An 11,960-nucleotide genomic window follows, 5' to 3' on the forward strand; every position below is an offset into this window, starting at 1 on the left:
TTGTTTTGTTTTTACCATGTTCCTCAGTTATTTGTTTCAGTTGCTGGCCAAGGCAACATCTAAGAAAAAAGGCCTTATTGGGTGGCTTACAATTTCAGTGGATAAGAGTCTATGACTGTCATGGTGGGAAGCATGGCACCAAACAGGCAGGCATGGTGCTGAAGTAGTAGCTGAGAGCTTACTCCTTATTCTTAAGAAACAGAGAGAGCTAACTACAAATGGATTAGGCTTTTGAAATCTCAGAGCTCCCAGAGACCCCAGTGACACACATCCTCTAACAATCCATACCTCCTAACCCTTCCCAAACAATTCCAGTAAATGGGACTAAGCATTCAAATATATAAACCTATAGAGGCCTTTCTCATGGTAAGATAACAAGGGAAGACTTAAGTGCTAGGTGACAGACAACATGCTAAGGCTGTGATGTTCCCCCAAAGGGGGAGTGTATGTTTTAAACCAGTGACCCATACAAAAAGGTGGGATAGCATCTTTTATTAACTTTCTTTAAGTTTTGTGTGTGTGTGTGTGTTATGTATGAGTTCATGTGGATATGTGCACATATGGGTATCAGTATGCATGCACTGTGTATATGGGTGTGCAGGTCAGAGGTCAATATCAGCTGTCTTCCACTAGTTAGCTGATTAACACTAGGTGGATCTCATCTTCAATGAGATTGTGTCTCCTCCTTGCTGGAGTAGTCTCCAGATGATCTATTTGTGTGAGTGTTTCTACACTTCTGCAGAAGACAACATTGATTTGAACTGCTCTCTACCTTAGTTTTTTTAGATTTTTTTCTTCTTTACTGAATTCAGAGCACACTTATACTGGCTACATTGGTTGGACAATGCACTTCAGACATCACCTGTCTCTACTCTTCCCATATTCTCTTCCCAGAACTGGAGTTAAAAATGAATGCTATCACATTTGGGATTTTACATGGGTACTTGGGATCCAAATTCAAATCCTCGTGCTTGCATGGCAAGCAAGTTACCAATTGATCTATCTTCACACCCCTTTCTTATTATATTTTTAAAAGCTGTTTGCAACTGGATCATTGTATTAACTACTATGTTTTGTCACTGTGATAAAATACTATGACCAAAAGCAACATAAGGAAAAGTTTATTTGAGCTTAAGGTTCTAGCAGGCTAGATGGCCATAATGGTGTGAGGGTATGATAGAAGACACCAGAAACTGAGAGGCCACATCTCAACTTCACATGGAAGAATCAGAGAGCAGATTGGAATTTGGGTAGGTTATAAACTCTCAAAGCCCAAACCCAGATATGTGCTTCCTCTAGCAAACCTAACCCATATGTTCTAAAGGTTCCATAACTTCCCCAAGCAATACAAATAACAGGGACCAGTTGCATATAGAGGGACATTCTTCATTCAAACCCCAATGGTCATATAGGTCTGCCCAAATTCATACTCTGCTTGCATAGTTTTCTGCCATATTTATAGGTAAAGAAATTGAACATAGATTTTGAATTATGTCAGTGGAATAGTCAATAAAGGGGAGTAATTCATAGCACCAAATATGGCCTTCTGCCTAGTTATTAAAAGCTGGTATTATAGTAGCTACAAGTGTATTTTATTTGTTTCTGCTGGGTGTATGTTCCTGCATACTAACCACTGACCAACTCCTTTTACTAGTCATCTTTCCTTTGCTAAATTATATAAGTATTTTTATCACAAGTTAACTATATAATTCAATATTTGAGCTTCATGAAATTAAAAAAAGGATTGGGACTGACCTGAAGGAAATGGAATTTCACCTGATACTGAAGCTGTTAGGAGAGAAATTAGGGTTGTGCCCTTTAGGAGGGCATATGCTGAAGACAGGAAGGACAAGCACGTTTGTAGATCACTGCTGGCATTATATTGAGAGAATGTATTCACTGCTGTTGCAGAGGAATTGGACCACACACACACACACACAAATGTATGGTAAACTCAGTTGTTAAGTGTCTCCAACAGTGGACACGGTGTTTACTACCTCTCTTGGTGTTCATCCTAGGTCCAAGCCATGGCACTCCATGCTACAAATGCCAGGTACAAAGTCCATATTATCTTGCTCTGATCTCATTGGCACTGCTACCTACCAATCTAATACACTTAGACAATACTTTACAACTTGACCACACCAAAACCAGAGGCAATTATGAAGCATCCATTTGGGGTATGGATGGTGGCAAAGGCTGTTAGTTACCAACAACCTGTTTAGAACAGCTCCCTTCAGCAGCCTGACAGCTTTCTCAGTTACAGCAGGGGCTGATATTCTGTCCCTTTGCCTTCTAAAGCCTCAGTGGCAAAGTTCCCATTAAGACACAAGCAATAAATGTTGGAGATGTTGGGATTTCCATAAAGAACTTAAACAAGAGTGAACTCTGGAGGGCTGGCTCATTCCCTCTCTGTTTCGTGAGCAGCAGATTTCCATTCTGCGAACCCTGGCTGATGCTCTGGTGATGCAAGTGGGACTCATTGTTGAAACAGAGCTCTGGAAATGAAAACAGCCTTTCTTAAGACTCCAATGATGTTTATAGACACTAACAAAGACAATCAAAAGAATGATCAACTGTATAAACACTATATGAAGGGCACTTCCAAAAACAGGTCTAATGAGTCCTTGGGACTACTTGACTCTGAAAACACTTGTGTGCTAGGGCTCAAAATAGACAGTGTATCTCTAAATGTCATAAAACCACTACAAATGCAAATATACCCTCATGGCCTGAGAGGCAGAATATCTGATAGTGTGTCTCTCTGCAGATGGTTTGTTGTCTCAATAATGGAATTGATGCTAGCTGGCTGTGTGACCATAGAAAATTATGGGCCCTTTTTTGGGTCTATCTTCTGCTATAAATTTTTGTTTTATTTTTACTTCTGTAGCTATGGTAAAATGTCCTGGCAAAAAGCAACTTAGAGAAGAAAGGATCTATTTGGGCTCACAATTCCAATTTACACACCACCATAGCAGGAAAGACAGAGTGGAAAGAACTTAGCTGGTCACATTACATCCATAGTCAAGAGCTCAGAGAGATGAGTGCACACATGCTTACTGCTCAACTCACTTATATATTCTTACATAGTCAAAGACCCAAAGCAAGGTCATGGTACCACAGACAAGGAGCTGAATCATCCTACACCAATTAAAATAATCAAGGTATCTCCCATCCACATGACCACAGGGCTTGACCAAGACAATCCCTTACTACATTCACTTCACAGGTATCTCAGTTGACAATTAAAAGTAACCATCACAAAGATCAGCATGGCTGATCTTCGAATTAGAGAAGTGTGAAAGAGAGCCTTCTGATTTAAGGTCAATCTGATCTTAAAGGTGTCTTTATGGCTAGGGAGATGGCTGAACAGGTAAGAGCACTTGCTGAGTAAGCATGATGGAACACATTCAAACCCTAGAACCCATATAACAAATCAGGCATGGTTATAGAGTAAAAGGTCTGAGCCCACCTCTGAGTTTGAAATTTTACAAAAACCCAATAGTCCATTAGCCTGAAACCCCACTAATTCTTGAGCCTGAAAACCCACCCACCCCTGAAATTGAAATCCCACTGATTCCCTACCCTAAAAATCTCGACCCTGGAAAATTCCTCCACCCTGAAGAAATCCTATATAAGACCTACTACTGTTTAGTTTCCTGTTACTTCTCACCAGAGCAGAGACAGCCATTCTTTTGTGTCTCTCCCAATAAATCTTTGTGTGAGGTTTGTGGTATGTGTATTCTTTGGTTGGTGGTTTAGTTCGTGAGAGTTCTGGGGGGGGGGGTTGGTTAGTTGTTCGGCTATTGTTGGTTTTCCTATGGGGTTAGAATCCCCTTTAGCTCCTTCAGTCCTTCCCATACCTCTTCCACTGGGGTTCCTGTGCTGAGTCTGATGGTTGGCTCCAAGCATCCGCATCTGTATTGGTCAGGCACTGGCAGAGCCTCTCAGGGGACTGCTATATCAAACTCCTATCAGCAAGCACTTCGTGGCATCAGCAATAGTATCTGGCCTTGGTGTGTGCAGATGGAATGGATCCCTAGGAGGGGCAGTCTCTGGATGGCCTTTCCTTCAGTCTCTGCTCCATTCTTTGTCCCTACATTTAATTAGACAGGAACAATTATGGATTAAAGTTTTTGAGATGTGTGGGTGGCCCCATTACTCAACTGGGGGCTGTGCCTATAAGGTTGATATGGTCTTTACAGGCTCTATCTCCCGTTTGTTGCATATTTTGGCTAATGTCATCCCTCTTGGGTCCTGGGAAACTTCTTGCTTCCCTGGCATCTGGGACTTCCTAGTGGCTACTCCCAGTTCCCCATCCTCCACTGCTACACTCCTCCTTTCAATTTCCTAAACCTCTGTACTTCTCCTCTGTCTCCTCTCATATCTGATCCTGCCCCCTTTCCCCCTCTCCTCTCTCCCTCTCAGGATCCTCCCTCCCTCTACCTCCTATGATTATTTTGCTCCCCCTTCTAAGTATCACTGAAGAATCCTCACTTTGGTCTTCCTTCTTTTTGAGTTTCATATGGTCTGTAAGTTGTATTGTGGGTATTCTGAAGTTTTGGGCTAATATCCACTTATCAATTAGTACATTCCATGTGTGTTCTTTTGTGACTTGGTTACCTCACTCAGGACGATACTTTCTAGTTCCATCCATTTGCCTGTGAATTTCATAAAGTCGTTGTGTAAATGTGCCACATTTTCTGTATCCATTCCTCCATTAAGGGAAATCTGGGTAGTTTCCAGCTTCTGGCTATTATAAATAAGGCTGCTATGAACATAATGGAGCCTGTGTCCTTGTTATATGTTGGAGCATCTTTTGGGTACATGCCCAGGAGTGATATAGCTGGGTTCTGAGGTAGAACTATTCCAAATTTTCTGAAGAACTGCCAGACTGTTTTCCAGAATGGTTGTACCAGCAATGCAATCCCTCTTTCTCCACATCCTTGCCAGCATCTGCTGTCACCTGAGTTTTTAATCTTAGCCATTCTGACTGGTATGAAATGGAATCTCAGGGTTGTTTTGATTTGCATTTCTCTGACGACTAAGGATGTTGAACATTTCTTTAGGTGCTTTTCAACCCTTTGAATTTCTCTGCTTAGCTCTGTACCCCATTTTAATAGGATTATTTGGTTCTCTGGAGTCTAACTTCTTGAGTTCTTTGTATATATTGGATATTAGCTCTCTATCAGATGTACAGTTGATAAAGACTTTTTTCCAATCTGTTGGTTGCTGTTTTGTCCTATTGGCAGTGTCCTTTGCCTTACAGAAGCTTTGCAATTTTATAAGGTCCCGTTTGTCAGTTCTTGATCTTAGAGCATAAGACATTGCTGTTCTCTTCAGGAATTTTCCCCTGTGCCCATATGTTCAAGACTTTTCCTCACCTTCTCTCCTATTAGTTTCAGTGTATCTGGTTGTCCTTGATTCAGTTGGACTTGAGCTTCGTACAAGGAGATAAGAATGGATCAATTTGCATTCTTCTACATGCTTACACCACTTGAACCAGCACCATTTGCTGAAAATGCTGTCTTTTTTCCACTGGATGGTTTTGGCTTCTTTGTAAAAGATCAGCTGACCGTAGATGTGTGTGGGTTTATTTCTTTATCCTTCAGACCCATAATACTTCTATGGGGGAAGCCTTTATCACCCAAAGCTGTAACACAATGGTCACACTAGCTTATATCTCCAGTGCTGTGGGGCTGGGGTAAGAATAGCCTACAGTCTAGCTCTGGGTTCAGTGAGTGATCCCATCTCAAGAGAGTAGGGCAGAGAATGACAGAGCACAGCACCAAGTATCCTTCTTCACCATCAGCATGTGCACAGGTACCTGTTTTTTCTACTCAAATATACATATACACCATACACATATACACCATTCTCACATACACTCATACACATATACACACATTAATGTACACATGCATATATGTGTATACAGAGTGGGGCAAGGAGATGGAGAGAGAGAGAGAGAGAGAGAGAGAGAGAGAGAGTTCTCTCTAGAGAATATCTGGATTGGCATTTGATTAAAAATTAAGTCTCGAGACCCAGAGCTTGGCACATAAACTTAACCATCAGAGCAACTTTGAGTGGCTGTGTTCTACAAACAATAATAAGGTATACTTTGTGGTCTGTGTTAGTTGATATTATCACTTTGACAAAATAACTGAAAAAATTAACTCTGAGGTGGAGAGCTTCAGAGGGCTCCATCCATATATAGTCTCTTGACTTCATTGTCTGAGCCTGTATTGAGGCAAACATAGCAGAGTAATGAAGCTTAGCTTTTGGTGGCCATCAAGCACAAAGAGACAAGTGGCTGAGGTCCCAATAAACCTCTTCAAGGACACACTTTCAGTCACTACTGCTACCCACCTTCTACAGTTTCTGTCTCTTCCCAATGGTGCTATCAGCTGGAGACCAAGCCCTTGACCTGTGAACTTTGGGGAAGAGTCAAAGTACAAACTATGATGTCTTTCCCCATGGAAATGTGGGGACTTGCTGATGCCCCCTTCAAACCATGACTACAAGTCAATAATCTTACTGATTTTACATCAGCTCTTATCGACTTCAGCATCTTAATCTGACCCCCATGTTCTCTGGGCTGGTGTTTCTCGAAGCATATGTCTGATGTGCAGATTATAGTACGTGAGAAACTGAATGGGATATAGTTCAGAAACTGATAGTCTGGAGTCTAGAGGCAGAGTTGGCTGTGCAATCTGAGCAGGTCATTTAATGTCTCCGAGTCTAATTCCAAGCAATGAAATTGGGGAAATGTGCATCTGAAGCATGTTGCCAGAAATCAGTGGGCATTGGCCATATTAAAATCTGTTGAACAGCTGTTCTGAGCCAGGCACTGTCAGAGTCCCTGGCACAGAAGAGGCAAAGAAAAAGGAAGAGACAGTGTGTTTGAGAGACACAGTCAAGCAAAGTTTGTAGGTACATTTGCCTAGCCCAGATTCACAGTTAAACAGAGCTGTTATCACTCACTGTCAAGTGCCATTGACTTTCAGCAAAATCTTTCTGTGAACAGACAGAAGCACCCCCTGCCCAAGGCCATGTTTTGGTGAGGTAAAGGAGTGATGTCAGCTTGCATGGCCATGGTCACTTGGACACGATGGTGGTCCTTTATGGATCATATAACAACAAAGGTTTGATCACTATTCAACAAAAATGAGAACCCATCAATGTGTTCTAGGGGGCGTGACTTACAGGAATAGTTTCTCTTACATAAATGAAATTTGGGGCAACAATGTCAGATCACGAGAAGCTAGCATGTGTGGAGAACAATGGGCAAGGGGTACAGGAAATGCAGACTGGCCCAATAAAGCCATTATTTTCCCAGGGAGAAGCAGGCTGTGCTGCAAGCTCATCCAGAGAGCAGAGGTCTATAGGTCCTTTTGCAGCTTTGGTCCCATAGTGTAAGGTTTCTCCTTTCCTTCCTTCCTTTCTTATCTGGCACTCTCTCACCACACCCTCCAAGATTATAGGTCTTAAATCCTGGAACCTGAGAATGGACCATTTTCTGGGATAAAGAGGAATTAAGGGTACAGGTTGAATTAATACAGCTGCTTCACCAGTGAGCTGTTTACTGCTCTGGCCTAGGCCCAACACACCCACAATGAAGAGAGAGACAGAATGTCAGAACCAGAAGATGACTGTGAGGAACTCACTCACCCAGCCATTGCTGGATTCGAAGATGGAAGAGAACATGCCCCAAGTACTGTGGGAGTTTTACAGTGCCGGAGCAGGCAATAGAACAGATTCCCCATAAGCCTCCTCTGAAGCAACAATCACACAATTAATCTTGCTGCAATTTAGAATATGTTGAGTGTGTGGGAAGGACGTAACTTTCACTAAGACAAATAAAAGTTAGAAGAAGAAAATATAATGTTATATATCCAATACTACCAAACTAGAATCTAATGAATACTGGAAATATATCTCCAGATCAATATTTCCATTTACTAGCTAACCTTGAACATTCTAGCTATTGTGGGTTTTTTTTCTTTCTTCTGTTATACTGGGTTACACAAGGCCATTTTTATTCAAGCATATAATGTACTTGAGCGTATGTGCTATATGTCTCTCTCATTATCCTCTCTCTCCTAGCCCTTACATTAGTCCCCTTTGTTTCCCTAAACAATCTAAATTCTTTCAGGTTATGTGTACAAATATGAATCTATGTGTCCTTAAAGTTTAGAACCCATAAATGAGAGCCCAGTAAATGTTTGTTTTTCTGAGATCAACTAAATTTGTTCGACATGTTTATCTCTACCCGTATTTCTACAAATGTTGTAACTTCATTTTTCTTTACGGTGGAAAAATACTCCTTCTTTATTCATCCCTCTGTTGACTGATACCTAGGTTGGTCCCACAGCTTAAGTTTGGTGAACAGTGCTCTAAGGAACATACAAGTATCACTTTGATGTAATGTCCAGGAGTCATACAGCTGGGTCACATGGTAGAAGTTGAACAGCTGAGTCACATGATGGGAGTTGATGTTGAACCTGTAGATTGCTTTTAGTAGTACAGCCATTTTCATGATGTTAATTTTTCCCATTCATGAGGATGGGAGCTTTTCATCTTGCAGTGCCTTCTTAACTTCTTCCACCTGTGTTTTCAAGTGTTTATGACAGAAGCATTTCACTTCCTTGGTTAGGTTTATTTCTACATCTTTCTTGAGGCAATTGTGAATGCAATTGTTTTTTCTAATTACTTTCTGTGTTGTTAAATTTTTCTCAAACCGAATTTTAATAACGGTTCTTAAATGCTTTAAGCCCTTCTAGCCCACCACCCATCAGAGGTATTAGGTTATTAGGACACAAGGGAAATGGACCATTTTAGAAATTGTTCTTTGGAGCATAGCCAACCTGTGTCGACAGGAAGTCAGCTATTCAGTTCACAGGAGTCAGCAATGGCAGCCTGATCCACTTGCAAACAAACACTTCATGGATATACCCACAGTCCAGTTCAGTAGACTTGGGATAGCAAACACGAATCAGCAGGGTTGGCACAACCTAGCAGATGCAACCAGGCCTCAGCCAAATAGGCACAAGTTAGGACAAACAGGAATACCAGAAGGAGTTTTCTGCCATGCCTCTCTCAGTGAAGGGGAAAACAGGAAAAATGTGAGACAAAGGATGTGTTGCAAAGCTAGCTATGCAAGCCCCAGTCACTTGTCTGTTGAGTCCTCTTTATACTCCCTCCAAACATCACATATTCTCCACTGGTCTTGTCTTACCTCATGTCTTGCCTCAGCATAAAAGTCTTTCTTAGCAAAACTCTACATGAGTCTGTGTCAGCTGACATGATTCTGTCAATTGGCCCAAGTCTGTAGCAGCAGCAAGAAGCTGTCAGAACACCACCAGAAGACTGTTGGTGTGTTTCTCTATGAAGTCACAAAAAAATAGAGCTCAGTTATGCAATGTACCAATACATGAGTGCTATTAGTGAAGAATTCTTTATCATGAGTCCTTTCACGCTTGCTTTAGCAAAAAATCCCTTCATCTGTGTCCACTTCAGGAAAACACTCCTTCATATGTCTCCCCTAACAAAACACCATTTGACACGTGACTTTCCAAAGAAACCATAAGTTTCCACTTCAACTTTCTCAGCATGTACTCAGTGTTTTTGGTCAGGTTTAAAGGTTTCTAGTGGAGTCTTTAGAGACTTTTAGGTGAAAAAAATCAAATCATCTACAAATAAAGACACTGTGACTCCAGTTTCTTATTTGTATCTCTTTGATATTCTTCTGTCCAATGGCTCTAGCTACAACTTAAGCAGTATACTGAATAAATAGTGGGGAGAGTGGACACCTTTGCTTTACTCTGACTTTACTAGAAATGTTTTCAGATTTTCTTACTTAACATTGGCTGTAGGCTTGTCATACACAGTCTTTATGCCTAGCTATATTCTCTCCACAGTTTCTCTTTTCTTCAGACTTTTATCATGAAGGAATGTTGGATTTTGTTAAAAAGGCTTTTCTACACCTATAGAGACAATGATGTGACTTTTTTTTTCTCTTTAAATCCATTTATGCAATGGGTTGCATTTATTAGCATATTTAAACATCCCTGTATCAGCTGGAGAGATGGCTCAGCAGTTAAGAGCACTGATTGCTCTTCCAGAGTTCCTAAGTTTAATTCCCAGCAATCACATGGTGGCTCACAACCATCTGTAATGAGATCCGATGCCCTCTTCTGGTGTATCTGAGGAGAGCCATAGTGTACTCATATAAATAAGTTAAATAAATCAATCTAAAAAAAAAGCCAATTAAAAAAAAATCCCTTGGGCAGAGATTGTTAAATTTAATCCAGGGGGCATTTACTGTGTTGCATGGATCTAATCCTAACATGACAAAATCTTGTTGGCTTTGCCTTGTGTCAGGACCCCCTTACTATGAAGGCATTGCAGTGTCTGGCCTCTTTAACAATACCACCCGTCATGATGCTTGCACCTGGAACAGTAAGAACAGGCTAACACTCACTGAAGTCTCAGGAAGAGGGACTTGCCTGGGGAACCCACCAGCTGCTTATAAACATCTCTGTAATGAAACTCTTAAGAACCCGAGAACTACTGATACCAGGTACTTAGTACCTGAGATAGATAAATGATGGGCTTGTAGCTCAAGATTAACCCCTTGTGTGTCCACCTCTGTCTTTAATGACACCATAGACTACTGTGTACTTGTCCAGTTAGTTCCTAGGGTCTACTATCATACTGCCAGTAGCTTTGAAAATGAATTTGATGTCCCCCCGAGATATTATCAGAGAGAACCTATCTCCTTGACTTAGCTGTAATCCTAGGGCTGGGAATAGCAGCTGGTGTTGGGACAGGAACTGCCACCCTTGCGCAGGCTCCTCAATACTTCCATCAGCTAAGATCAGCCATGAATGAAGATCTGAAGGCCATAGAATTATCCATATCTAATGCATATGCATGTAAACATTCGCTGTTGTAAACCTCTATTTCAATTTATGATTTGATTTTCTGTGTGAACATTTGATGAACTTTTTAACATGGTGATTATATATTCTGAAAGAGGCTTAAGGGCTGAGGACAAAGAGAAGAGAGATTCAGAACTGGGGGACTGAGATGAGTGGAACAGAGGGGAAAAGAATTGAGCTGAGAGAGAAACTGAGCTCAGGAGAAGTTTTAGACAGAACACTTTTTAGATGAGAAGGAGAATGCAGAGTGGAACAACTTAGAAACTATGGGTAACATGAAATACTAAGAGAGCAATGTTCAGAATGCAGAGGGAAAGAGGAAAAAAGAAGATGCTACAGAGAGTAGAAGGAGCAGGCAGGCTTCTCTTACCATGGGACAGAACAGATCCCATGGTAAGGACAAGGCAGGCTTAGTCTTACTAAAAGAAACAAAGCTTTTTTCTTACAAACATGGGTTTAATTCATTTAGGATTAAAAGGGTAGAAGCCTTTTCTTTCACTATGTAATAAAGATTGGAGCTCATTTTTCAAAAAAGAAAAAAATATCCCTGTGTTTGTAGAAAGGGGTTGACTTGATTATGGTGAATACTCTTTAGGGGACATTCTTTAGGGGGAGGCAAAAGGGGTTTGTTCTTGTTGTTTTTTGTTTTTTGTTTTTGGGTTTTTTTTTTTGTTTTGTTTTTTTAGAGGGGAAACTGGGAAAAGAGAAATCATATGACATGTAAATAAAGAAAATATCTAATAAAAAAAAGTTTCAGTTTGCAAGTATGTTGTTGAGAATTTTCATTGAAAAGATTGGTGTATAATTTTCTTTTCATGCGTGTCTTTCTCTGGCATTAGTGTCAAGGTAACATTAGCTCATAGAAGGGGTTTTGCAGTACCCTCCCCCTTCTATCTTATTAAGCAGCTTAGGAAACATTGTCATTAACACTTTCAAGGTTTGGTAGAAATCATCAGTGAATCTATCAGGACTTGGACCTTTTTAGCTAAGAAAATTTTATTAACACATCAACATCAC

This window comes from Mastomys coucha, unplaced genomic scaffold (assembly GCF_008632895.1).
Source record: "Mastomys coucha isolate ucsf_1 unplaced genomic scaffold, UCSF_Mcou_1 pScaffold7, whole genome shotgun sequence".
NCBI lineage: Eukaryota > Metazoa > Chordata > Mammalia > Rodentia > Muridae > Mastomys > Mastomys coucha.